General features: G+C 38.0%; 1 long non-coding RNA gene across 1 annotated transcript; it reads right to left on the bottom strand.

Annotated features, from left to right (window-relative positions):
• Nucleotides 1-9901: 9901 nt before the first annotated feature.
• On the bottom strand, nucleotides 9902-10622 carry LOC128651661 (uncharacterized). Its single transcript, XR_008401150.1, has 3 exons — nucleotides 10241-10622; nucleotides 10075-10140; nucleotides 9902-9993 (listed from the first exon to the last, which is right to left on the bottom strand). It is a non-coding gene; the product is annotated as an uncharacterized LOC128651661 (long non-coding RNA).
• Nucleotides 10623-11223: the final 601 nt, after the last annotated feature.

Raw genomic sequence — 11223 nt, 5'->3', positions numbered from 1 at the left:
TCTTGAGGATAGTTTGTTGTTTAAAGAGCCCATGGATAAAAAGTTAGAAAACATGTTAAGAAAGATGTTTCAACACACAGGGTTTGTTTTTCAGCCGGCAGTGGTGGTTGCTACGGTAGCTGGAGCTGTGACATATTGGTGCAAATCTCTGTCGAACATGGTCAAGAGGGAGACTCCCTTTGACGAGATACAGGATAGAATTAAGGCCTTGAGGGTCGCTAATTCGTTTATTTGTGATGCCAATATGCAAATCATTCTCTTGAATGCTAAGGTATCAGGTTTTTTCGTACTAGCTCGCAGGGCTCTGTGGCTAAAGTCGTGGTCTGCAGACATGACCTCTAAGTCTAGACTGCTATCCCTTCCCTTTCAGGGAAGGATTCTCTTCGGCCCTGTTTACGGGAGGCAAGGGCGATTTCCTACCGCAGGATAAGAAGTTTAAGCCTAAGGGGTCTACTTTTCATCCCTTTCATGTGTACAAGGCTCAACGCCAGCAGCCCGCTTCGAAAACAGATCAGTCCAAGGGCACTTGGAAGCCAGCTCAGTTTTGGAATAAGTCCAAGCAGAACAAGAAGCCCGCTGACACAAAGTCAGCATGAAGGGGGGGCCGCCGACCGGTCACCAGACCAAGTAGGGGGCAGATTATCTCTCTTTTCAGAGGCCTGGTTGCAGGTTGTTAAGGACACTTGGGTTCTTGGACTACCTTTACAGGGATACAGGATAAGGTTCAGATCTCATCCGCTCAGGGGCAAATTCCTCCTGTCAAATCTGTCTTCCAGAACAGGAAAGAGAGACACCTTTCTAGAATGTGTGAGGGATCTCTCTTCTCTCTGAGTTATTGTACCAGTACCCCCAGCAGAAAGGGGTTTAGGGTACTTTTCAAACCTTTTCGTGGTTCTAAAGAAGGAGGGCACATTTCGCCCGATTCTAGACCTAAAATGTTTAAACAAGTTTCTGGCTGTTTCATTGTTCAAAATGGAAACAATCAGATCTAGTCTGCCTCTAGTTCAAGAGGGGCAGTTCATGGCGATAATAGACTTGACGGATGCCTACCTTCATGTGCCAATCCACAGGGATCACTTCAGGTTCCTGATATTTACATTTCTGGACCAACATTTCCAGTTTGTGGCCCTTCCCTTTGGTCTGGCGACGGGCCAGAGAGTCTTCACAAAGGTTCTGGGGGCGCTACTTGCAGTAGCCAGATCCAGAGGCATTGCTGTGGCGCCCTATCTGGAAGACATCCTAGTTCAAGTCGCCGTCATTCAGTCTCGCAGAGGATCATTTGAGGGCCCTTCATCTTTTGCTCCAATCTCACGGTTGGAAGATAAACTCACGAAAGAGCTCCCTGATTCCCAGCAATAGGGTGGAGTTCCTGGGAACGATTATAGAGTCTATATACATGAGGATATTTCTCACAGATCAGGGACACAGGAAGATTGCGTCCACCTGTCTTGCCCTTCAGTCCTCCTCCAGTCCCTCTGTGGCTCAGAGTATGAAGATGATCCAGCTCATGGTGTCCAGCATCAATGTCATTCTATTCGCCAGGTTCCATCTAAGACCTCTTCAGTTGTGCATGTTGAGACAGTGGAACGGTGATCATACAGACCTATCCCTACATATTTCTCTGCCCGATCAGATGAGGGACTCTCTCTCTTGGTGGATCCATCCGGAACAACTGTCCCAAGGGACATCCTTCCTGAGACCGTCCTGGGAGATTGTGACCACAGACGCGAGTCTGGCAGGATGGGGAGCTGTTTGGGGTGCCAGGATGGCTCAGGGAAAGTGGTCTCAGGAGAAGACTCTCCTCCCAATCAATTTTCTGGAACTTCGAGCAATCTACAATGCTCTGAAGGTGTGGCCTCCTCTGGGGTCGTTCAGCTTCATCAGGTTCCAGACAGACAACATTAACTCGGTGGCTTACATCAACCATTAGGGGGGTGACGAGAAGCTCCCTAGCAATGAGGGAGGTTTCTCGGATATTGGAATGGGCAGAGTCCCACAACTGTTCGCTCTCAGCAATCCACATTCCGGGTGTGGACAACTGGGAAGCAGATTTTCTCAGCAGACAATCCTTCCATCGAGGGGGAATGGTCTCTCCATCCCGAGGTGTAGATCTCTTGGCGTCCAGACTCATTTGCAAGCTACCCAGATACGGGTCGCGATCCAGGGATCCCCAGGCAGAGCTGATAGATGCCTTAGCAGTGCCTTGGAGGTTCAACCTAGTTTAAATTTTTTCCACCGTTGCCACTTCTACCTCGCGTAGTGGCCTGCATCAAGCAGGAGCAAGCTTCGGCTATCATGATTGCTCTGTCGTGGCCGTGGAGGACGTGGTTTGCGGATCTGGTGGGGATGTCATCTTCTCCTCCATATAGGTTACCCTGTTGCAGAGATCTGTTCATACAGGGTCCCTTTCAACATCAAAATTTAGATTCTCTGAGGCTAACTGCGCAGAGATTGAACGCTTAGTCTTGGCCAGGAGAGGGTTTTCTGAGAGAGTGATTGATACTCTCGTTCAGGCCAGGAAGCCGGTCACTCGTCACATCTATCATAAGGTGTGGAGGACTTATTTGTCCTGGTGTGAGAAGCATGGATATCCTTGGCACAAGGTTAAGGTATCCAGGATTCGGTCCTTTCTCCAGGATGGACTGGAGAAGGGGCTTGCCGCCAGTTCCTTGAAGGGACAGATTTCATCATTATCTGCTTTGTTGCACAAGAGTCTTGTTGAGCATCCGGGTATTCAGTCTTTTGTTCAGACCTTGTCTAGAATCAGGCCTGTTTTTAGACAGTCCGCTCCTCCTTGGAGCTTGAATTTGGTTCCGTTTGAACCTATGCACTCTGTTGTCATTAAGATTCTTTCCTGGAAAGTTCTATTTCTGTTGGCTATTGCATCTGCTCGCAGAGTCTCTGAGCTGGCGGCCTTGCAATTTGAGCCTCCTTATTTGGTCTTTCACGCTGCCAAGGCTTTTCTTCGCACTGGTTTTAGATTTCTTCCCAAAGTTGTGTCTAACCGTAACATCAATCAGGAAATAGTAGTTCCTTCTTTGTGTCCTAACCTCTCTTCTCCTAAGGAGAGGTTACTTCATAATTTGGACGTGGTTCGAGCCTTGAAGTTTTATCTTCAGACTACAAAGGATTTCAGACAATCTACATCTCTTTTTGTGGTGCATGCAGGGAAGTGCAAGGGGCAGAAAGTGTTTTTAACTTCTTTGTCCTTTTGGTTGAGGAGCATGATTCGCTTTGCCTATGAGACAGCGGGACATAATCCTCCTCAGAGGATCATGGCTCATTTGACTAGAGCTGTGGCTTCATCTTGGGCCTTTAAGAATGAGGCCTCTATGGAGCAGATTTGTAAGGCGGCTACCTAGTCGTCCTTTACAAAATTTTACAAATTTGACGTTTTTGCTTCGGGGGAAGCAGTTTTTGGGAGAAAGGTTTTACAGGCTGTGGTGCCCTCAGATTAGGGTCCGCCTTCTTTTTGCCCTCTCGTTTTTCATTCAGTGTCCTCTAGAGCTTGGGTATTTGTTCCCACAAGTAATGAATGAAGCCGTGGACTCTCCTCTTTAGATGGAAAACATAAATTATGCTTACCTGATAATTTTATTTCCATCTTCTGGCACCATTTATACCCTGATATTTCTCCTACTGTTCCTTGTTCCCTCGGCAGAATGCCTGGGGGATAAGGGGAGTGGGGGAGGTATTTAAGCCTTTGGCTAGGGTGTCTTTGCCCCCTCCTGGTGGCCAGGTTCTTAAATCCCACAAGTAATGAATGAAGCCATGGGGGCCTAGTTATCAAGCCGTCAACCTCAAATACGCTGGAATTCCGCAGCGTATTTGTGGCGAGGCTGATACGCCTTAGTTATCAAAGGCTTGAGACCGGCAAAAGTAGAATTTAGTGACGTAAACTTCGATCCGCCGGACTCCGTCCGACACAGATCGATTCGGAATTAAGGTAGGAAAATTCTGATTGGCTGATGGAATCAGCCAATCAGATTCAAGTTCAATACGATTGGCTGATCCAATCAGCCAATCAGATTGAGCTCGCATTCTATTGGCTGATCGGAACAGCCAATAGAATGCAAGCTCAATCTGATTGGCTGATTCCATCAGCCAATCAGATTTTTCCTACCTTAATTCCGATTGGCTGATAGAATCCTATCAGCCAATCGGAATTGAGGGGACACCATCTTGGATGACGTCCCTTAAAGGAGGCTTCATTCGTCGTAGTCCGTCGGTGAAGAAGGAGGTTCCGCGTCGGTGGAAGGAAGATTCAAGACCCGGCCTGGAAGATGACATCGCCCGGATAGAAGACCTCTTCAGCGCCTCTTTGAAGATGACATCGGCCGGATCGAAGACTTTTCTTCAGCGCCGCCTGGATGATGACTTCATCGGATGGAAGATTTCTTCAGCGCCGCTTGGAGGATTAACTTCTTCCGCTCCGGATGTCCTCTTCAGTTCCATCGGTGGCTCGGCTGAGTGAAGACAACTAAAGGTAGGATGATCTTCAGGGGATTAGTGTTAGGTTTTTGTAAGGGGGGTTTGGGTTAGATTAGGGGTATGTGGGTGGTGGGTTTTAATGTTGGGGGGGTTGTATTTTTCTTTTACAGGCAAAAGAGCTGTTTTCTTTGGGGCATGCCCCCACAAATGGCCCTTTTAAGGGCTGGTAAAGTAAAAGAGCTTTGAACTTTATTTAATTTAGAATAGGGTAGGGCATTTTTTTATTTTGGGGTGGTTTGTTATTTTATTAGGGGGCTTAGATTAGGTGTAAGTAGCTTAAAATTGTAATATTTTTAACATGTTTGTAACTTATTTTTTTATTTTTTGTAACTTAGCTTTTTTTATTTTTTGTACTTTAGTTAGTTGATGTAATTGTATTTAATTGTAGTTATTTGTAGGTAGTTTAATTAATTTAATGATAGTGTAGTATTAGGTTTAATTGTAACTTAAGTTAGGATTTATTTTACAGGTAATTTTGTATTTCTTTTAGCTAGGTAGTTATTAAATAGTTAATAACTATTTAATAACTATTCTAACTAGCTAAAATAAATACAAAGTTACCTGTAAAATAAATATAAATCCTAAGATAGCTATAATATAATTATTAATTATATTGTAGCTATCTTAGGGTTTATTTTACAGGTAAGTATTTATTTTTAAATAGGAATAATTTATTAAAGTATAGTGTAGTGTTAGGTGTAATTGTAACTTAGGTTAGGATTTATTTTACAGGTACATTTCTCTTTATTTTAGCTAGGTAAGCTATTAAATAGTTAATAACTATTTAATAGCTATTGTACCTGGTTAAAATAAATTTAAAGTTACCTGTAAAATAAAAATAAATCCTAAGATAGCTAGAATATAATTATTATTTATATTGTAGCTATATTAGGGTTTATTTTAAAGGTAAGTATTTAGTTTTAAATAGGATTCATTTAGTTAATAAGAGTTAATTTATTTAGATTTATTTAATTAATATTTAAGTTAGGGGGGCGTTAGGGTTAGGGTTAGACTTAGGTTTAGGGGTTAATAATTTTATTACAGTGGCGGCGGTGTAGTGGGGGGCAGATTAGGGGTTAATAAATTTATTATAGGTGGCGGCAGTGTAGGGGGGGCAGGATAGGGGTTAATAGGTTTAATATAGGTTGCAGCGGGTTCAGGGAGCGGCGGTTTAGGGGTTAAACTATTTATTTAGTTGCGGAGAGGTGCGGGATCAGCAGGATAGGGGTTAATAACTTTATAATAGAGGGCGACGGTGTAGGGGGGCAGGATAGGGGTTACTAGGTATACTGTAGGTGGCAGCGGCGGTTTAGGGGTTAATACATTTATAAGAGTTGCGGCAGGGTCTAGGAGCGGCGGTTTAGGGGTTAATACATTTATAAGAGTTGCGGCAGGGTCTAGGAGCGGCGGTTTAGGGGTTAATACATTTATCAGAGTTGCGGCAGGGTCTAGGAGCGGCGGTTTAGGGGTTAATACATTTATAAGAGTTGCGGCAGGGTCTAGGAGCGGCGGTTTAGGGGTTAATACATTTATAAGACTTGCGGCAGGGTCTAGGAGCGGCGGTTTAGGGGTTAGTAACTTTGTTTAGTTGCGGGAGGCTCCGGGGGAGCAAGTATAGGGGGTAGAACAGTGTAGTTTAGTGTGAGTGCTTAGTGACAGGCTAGCAATAAAGCTGGGAAAAAGCCGAAGGGCAGCGAGATCGGATGAGTGATAACTGTCACAGTCCGCTGTTCATCGCCCCGCGGCTTTTTGACAGCTTTATTTGATAACTTAGGCGTATTTTTTCAGGTCCGCAGCGGCGATGTGAGGCGAGCTTAGGCGGGCGTATTGGGCCGGCGAAGGCAGGAAAGTTGACACGATGATAACTACCCCCCCATGGACTCTTAACCTTAGTGTAGAATTTTCTCTACCAGTTTTATTGTTTGTGTATGACTGGTATCTCTACATACTCTGCCATTGCACACCATGGAAAAAAATGTATTATGTCCCCACTAAAAACATGTAAAACAGCACATTAGAGTAACAATTTCCTGATCACCCTTCTTGTACATACATTAAAGGTGTTTTACAAGCTTGTTCCATTATGTTAGATCAATACACTTTATGAGAGATATTTACCTCAGATTGTGCATGTGATTTGACCACAACCTTTTGACTTCCTTTAAGGAATTATGTACTGTTTATGTTGCTCAGAACCTACTCACTTTACCTATGGAGTATACGAATAGCTGGAAAGGCTATGGCAACATATTTTGGGGCTATTATTATTGAGTTTCATACTCTCTGCTAATAAAGCACTACATGCTGTACATACACAGGTGTAATAATTTAATACGAAGGGTTCAGATTTGATAATATCTTGTAGGTGTTTTTACAAAGAACTTTAGGCAGCTGTAAACCTCAGCACATTTTTATGTGATCTGTAGTGTACTCAATTTACTATAATATGTGAAATTATCTATTGTAGTGAACATAATGATATATGGTGCCATTATCATTAATTATAACTATCTGCACTATTAATACTTCTTTATAAATCAATTAAGCATTGTACTCCCATCATTGCCAGGGGATGTAAAAAGATAGTTTTTGTGAGTCTGCATTTTATATACTGTTGTAATTGTTATACTTTTAGAAATGTTATGTGCACTGATCTACTTTATGTGCAATATTATTATATGCAAATCTCTAGAAGCTATTTGTTTATAGTTATTTGTTTATAGTAACACATATAATAATGTTTACATAGGCAGAACTTCTTCTGTCTCTGTAGATATGCAAGACACTATCGGCGAGATTACGAGTTTTGCGTTAGGAGCTGTGCGGTGCTAACGAGCAGTTTTTTCTCACCGCTCACTTACCTACAGCGCTGGTATTACAGGTTTTTACAAACCCGGCGTTAAAAGGCAAGAAGTGAGCGTAGAGCAAAATTTTGCTCCACATTACACTCCAATACCAGCACTGCTTAAGTCAGCGGTGAGCTGGTCGTACGTGCTCGTGCACCATTTCCCCATAGACATCAATGGGGAGAGCCGGCTGAGAAAAAGTCTAACACCTGCCAAAAAGCAGAGTAAAACTCAGTAACGCAGCCTTATTGATTCCTATGGGGAAACACATTTTATGTTTACACCTAACACCCTAGCATGAACCCCGAACATTGCCGACACCTACATTATATTTATTAACCCCTAATCTCCCACCCCCAATGTCGCTGCAACCTACCTACACTTATTAACCCCTAATCTGCTGCCCCCAACGTCACCGCCACTATATTAAATGTATTAAAACCTAAATCTAAGTCTATCCCTAACACCCCCTAACTTAAATATAATTTAAATAAATCTAAATAAATTACTATCATTACCTAAATATTTCCTATATAAAACTAAATACTTACCTGTAAAATAAACCCTAAGCTAGCTACAATATAACTGATAGTTACATTGGGCTCCATTTATCATTGTTTGGAGAAATCCGACTTTCAGTTCTCCAAGAAGTTCTCCGCAGCTCGCCCTCTGTGAGGCGCACTTGTGCGCCAATATTTATCAAAAAACTGGTCGTATTATACCGCTTTTTTCCAAAGTCGAGATGCGGCGTGTTAATGATAAATCTCGACTATATTTACCATTCCATCATCGTAAAAAAGCGCATATTTTTGGTATTTTCCTTTTTTATTACTGGATATAGCCATTCTTTTTATTAATGTTATAATTGTTGTAATTTAAGGTTATATAAACATTTATATTTGTAATATGAATTGAACAAATTTCTATATTATTATTCTTTTTGTGTTTTTTTTACAAACCATAACCTTTTACTACTATTCCACGTTATTTTTAACAGATGGCTTCCATATTACAAAGTAATTTTTTTTGGTTTATCTACTTAACACACCGCATGCAGACCTTTTTCTACTATTCAACGTTATTTTTAACACATGTCTTACTTATTACAAAGTCATGTGTTTTGGTTTCTCTACATTACACACCCCATAAAGACCTTTTAGGCCTCCGTTTATCATGATAAATGGAGCCCATACTATTATTCCACTTTATTTTAACACGTCTCACATATTACAAAGTCCTTATTTTTTGGTTTATCTACTTTAGACACCCCATACAGACCTTTTACTATTATTCTACGTTATTTTAGCACGTCTTACAAAGTCTTTTTTTTTTTGTCTTTTGTTTAGCTATTTTAGACACCCCATGCAGACCTTTAACTATTATTCCTTTTGATTTTCAACACGTCTTTTATCTTTACCAACTAATTTGTTTTTCTCTACCTACTTTACACAACCCCTCTAGACATTTCACTACTATTCTTTTCAAATTAACGTCTTACATTGACCTAATCTTACACTTTCATTGATAAGATGTTTCAATTCATTGATAAGATGTTTCAATATATATTACACAATAACGACAATTGTTTATATTTGTTAAATAATATATGCATTTATTCTGTATATAAAATAAAATAAAAAAAAATGTTGCCAGCACATTCATAAAATTTTTAATAACACATAAATGAAAAAGTTACATGTTTTCATATTTCAGCCTCATTTTCCTGACTGCTGAGTAACTGCTTATCAGTCCAGTTTCAGCTTTAAGCAGGACTTCAAGGAGCTCTTTTTTGCTTATTACAATTTTTTCATCATCCGGAACTAAAAAATAAAATATATATATATATATATATATATTTTGATTATTTTGAATAGCATTTATAGACATGAGAGTAAAAAAAATATCTGTCAATGGAATTACCAACAGCAATAACATATATTTATTCATAAATGCTATAACACTTACCCCAGTTATAATATTGAGGTGACTGAGAGTCTTCATCGTGTACCTCTAAGTTTATTAAATTTTGTTGAGTTTCTTCAAAAAACAAAATTTTGATTACAATGTATTGATAATGTAATTTTAAAATATATCTATCTTACACAATATTTTTCTCTCTATCTATGTTATCTTTAAATTAATTTTATTTCTATATTTACATCTGTCTTTTTTGATCTATATACATATATCTATCTGTCGATATATATATTACATATATCTATCTATCTATCTATATATATATATATTGATCTATCTATATATATATATATATATATATATATATATATATATATATATATATATATTGATATATATAAAAAAATATGTGTTTGTGTTTTTATATATATATATATATATTTTATTTTTTTGTTTTTAAAAAAAATATATACACATATTAATAAAATTGATATATATATATATGTGTATATATATATATATATATATGCATACATATCAATTGTTTTATATATATATATATATATATATATATAAATATAATGTTTTTAGAATGGATATATCAACATAAAAAAAATAAAAAAATCACCTGATGTTCCTTGATGAACCTCATCTTCTTCATGGCCCTCCTCGTCCTCTTGTTCCAAATGTTCTTCATCTTGTTCCAAATGTTCTTCTGACTCTGTAGGCTCTACATGTCCTAAAATTATTATTACAAATAAATTTATATTTATAAAATATATATGTTAAAGAAATCTCAAAGAATTTTTTTTTAGATTACCTTCAATGTTATCGATATCTTCTTCTCCTTGCTCATCCATTGCATTATTATTTGGAGTGCTATTATCTATAGCATTATAAAAAAAAATAGTTAAAAGATAAATTTACTTTAATACCTGTCTTTGAATTTTTTTTTTTTCTCGACATTACAGTTACATTTTTTATACCTGTGTCTTGAGTCCTATCTTTATCCATAAAAACTGTGGGCAATGGGTCTGATTCCCCTTCAGAACTAGAATTGGTATCAATGGGAAGAAGGTACCTTGGAGCTCTTCTTCTTTTGACTATTAAAAAATATAAAATACAAAATTTGTGAAAATATATTCTTAAAAATCCAAACACACAAAAAATTTGTCTGAAAATCCTATAAAAACTTGATTCATTCACACTTATCTGCAGGCAATGGTAATCTTTTAATCCTATTATTGTTTAACTTGTTTATCTTATTGAAAATATTCCAATTAAAAACTATACATTTTTAATACTTAAGATTATATAATTAAACTATATTTATATCTATATTGCTTACATTTTTTAAGATAACTCTTTATCAAAGTGCGCATTTTAGATTGCCTGTACAAGTCGTTATATCTTTTCAGACATTGTTTCCTCGTTCGTTTTTGCCCAGAGACTCTCCTTACTCTTCGCACCATTTCACAGAGAATTCGGTTTCTTGTGTCCTGGTCCAAAGTGAAAATCCCTTTCCTTTTTTTTGGAAAATATTTATCCATAGTGTAAGAAATAATCAATAATTCTCCAATAGAGAACTTCTTGGATCGTGGCATTTTCTAAATATTATTCAATCTCTACTCACTGACGGGACTAATTTTTTTTTTTTAAATGCGCAATTTTGTAAGCTAATACCTATTTTTACAAATAGCACTCAATTTGGATACATATTTTGTAAAATATTATCAAGAATCGTATTTTAGTATACAACTTGATGTTTTTTTTTTATCCATTTTAATAACAATGAAACATTGTATAGAACTGCGCCACAACAGCACTATTTTTTGGGCAACTTTAACAAATGTTACATGTATCCGTTGATAAGGTGAAATAAAATTAAAGATACATATAACAATGTAATGATATTTAAATTTAATATTGTTATTCATAACAAAATTATCTTTATTTACATGTAAAATTG

Source organism: Bombina bombina, chromosome 3, assembly GCF_027579735.1.
Source record: "Bombina bombina isolate aBomBom1 chromosome 3, aBomBom1.pri, whole genome shotgun sequence".
Classification (NCBI taxonomy): domain Eukaryota; kingdom Metazoa; phylum Chordata; class Amphibia; order Anura; family Bombinatoridae; genus Bombina; species Bombina bombina.
Note: the sequence above shows the minus strand (reverse complement) of the source record. Positions and strands in the feature narration are given on the sequence as shown.